Below are 2691 nucleotides of genomic sequence, written 5' to 3' on the forward strand. Positions count from 1 at the left end.
ACCAACATATGTTGGTGTAATAAAATATATCACCTAACCCATCTTCTCTCTAATATCCTGGGACCAACATGGCTGCAACAACACTGCAAACATCTACACTTCTGTCAGTCTGCCTTGTCATCCATTCATCATTCATCTGTTTAATCATCTTTTGCCCACTTGTTTAATTGTTACATCAACCTGATCTATCTACCCTATCTATCTATCCATCTATTGGTAATGGGCCCATCTCTGTGGAAAGTGGACTTCAATGGGCAGGTTTGCAGTGTCGTTGTAGTCGTATTGGTTCCAGGATAGTAGAAAAAGAAGAAGGGTGCGGTAATATATTTTATTAGACCAACTGTTGGTGTAAAAGAGAAGCTTTTGAGCTACATAATACTTTGCTGCAGTGGGGGATAGTTAATATGACACCAATTTTTAAAAAATGGCTCCAGAGGCGATCCCGGCAATTACAAGCAAATAAGCCGAACTTTAGTACAAGGCAAATTGGTTGAAATTGGTTTAGTACAAGGCAAATTGGTAAAGAACAGAATTATCAGACACATTGATGAACATGATTTGTTGGGGGAAGAGTCAACATGGATTTTGTAAAGGGAAATCATACCTCACCAATCTATTAGAGTTCTTTGAGGGGGCCAACAAGCATGTGGACAAGGGTAATCCAGTGGATAGAGTGTAGTTGGGTTTTCAGAAAGCCTTTGAGGTCCCTCAGCAAAAGCTCTTGAGCAAATTAGGGAGTGTAGCCGGAAGGTGTGGCCTCCCTCGGAGATTAATGGCGAGGGAGAGCCAAACCCCCTCTGGGGGCGGAGCCCAGGAGTACACCACCACCTGACCAGAAGCAGGCAGGCGGGGCTAGGAGTATAAAAGGCAGGTCTGCCTGTTCAGTCAGGACCCAGTGGCGGAGGGAGAAGACGTCTATCCCTTGGCGCCTGGACCTGTGCCTGCACCCAACCGTTACCTGGAGCAGAGGCTGCTGGAGCTGCCCACTGCCTGGGTCCCTGAGGATGTGGAGGAGCTACCTGAGCCCGGTGAGCTGGAAGAGACCCTGGGGCCTTGAGACCTGGAGGAGCCACCCAAGCTGCCAACTCCCTGCAAGCCAGAGGAGACCCCAGGGCCCTGTGACCTAGAGGATCTGCCCTCCGCAGACGACACCGAACAGCTCCCGGACCTGCCATTGAGTGACGAGGCCGAGGGCTTCTGGAACTTCCCTTGGGCAGAGTGCCCCGAGGAGATGGGGAGGGACTCAAGGGACCAGGTGCTCTAGGGAGAGGGTGGGAGGAAGTATCCCAGGGGCAGCTGACTACAGTCCGGCTGAGCTTATGCTTGCACTGAGTCAGCATGTTTCAGCTGGAGCCCCACTGACCCAGTGATGGGACACCCCTGTCACTGCCACAGCCCTCTTCCTATCCCAACCTAGGGGTGATCGCCTGCAAAGGGCCAGAACCTGTTCCCCGCTCTCTGCCCCACCCTGCCTAAGGGCCAAGGCTTTGGAACTGCTTGCTCACCCCTCGGGGGGCTAGAGACTGTTTTCCCCGCTGCCGGCTGCCCTGTCTGAAGGCTGGACCTTGGACTAATTCCTCGCCCCTCTGGGGGCTGGAGACTGTTCTCATTTGCTTTGCCCACCCAGCCTAAGGCCTGGGGCTCAGAACTGTATGATCATCCTACTAAGGGCCAGAGACTACTTCCCTGTTTGCTTGGCTCGCCCCGCCTAAGGGCCAGGGCCTGGAACCGGGGCTCGCCCTATAAGGGCCAGAGACTATCTCCTCTTTATTAGGACTCCCTACAGAGTGCAGAGGCTGGGAGGTGTGGCCTCCTTTAGAGACTGATGGCGAGGGAGGGCCACTGGCCCTGCCCCCAACAGGGGTCCTTTTACAGGGAGTCATGGGATAAGAGGGAAGTCCTCCCAAGGATCAGAAACTGGTTAAAAGACAGGAAACTAAGGGTAGGAATAAATGGTCCATTTTCAAATGGAGGGAGGTAAATAGCAAGGTCCCTCAGGGATCTGTCCTTGGTTCAGTGCTGTTCAACATATTCCTAAATGATCTGGTAAAAGTGGTAAACAGTGAGGTGGCAAAGTTTGCAGATGATACAAAACTACTGAAGATAATTAAATATGATGCTGATGGCAAAGAGTAACAAAGGGATCTGAAAAACTGGGTGACTTGGTAACAAAACGGTAGATAAAATTCAGTACTGATAAATGTAAATTAATGCACATTGGAAAACATCATCCCAACTGTACGTACAAAATGGTGGAGTCTAAATTGCCATGTACCGTTCAAGAAAGATCTTGGGGTCATCATGGATAGTTCTCTGAAAACATCCCCTGAATGTGCAACAGCAGTCAAAAAAGCTAACACAACCATTAGGAAAGGGACAGATAATAAGTAAATATTACAATGCCACTATGTAAATCCATGGTACGCCCACACCTTGAATACTGCATGCAGTTTTGGTCTCCCCATTCCAAAAAAGATACATTAGAATTGGAAAAGGAACAGAGAAGAACAACGAAAATGATTAGAGGTATGGAACAGCTTCCACATGAGGAGAGATTGAAAAGACTGGGACTTTTCAGCTTGGAAAAGAGACAACTAGGGGGGATATTATAGAGGTCTATAAAATCATGAATGGTGAGGAGAAAGTGAATCAGGAAGTACCATTTTCCCCATCACATAACACAAGAACCAG

Source organism: Emydura macquarii, unplaced genomic scaffold, assembly GCF_026122565.2.
Source record: "Emydura macquarii macquarii isolate MOO-44397 ecotype Brisbane River unplaced genomic scaffold, CSIRO-AGI_Emac_v2 contig_2933, whole genome shotgun sequence".
Classification (NCBI taxonomy): Eukaryota; Metazoa; Chordata; order Testudines; family Chelidae; genus Emydura; species Emydura macquarii.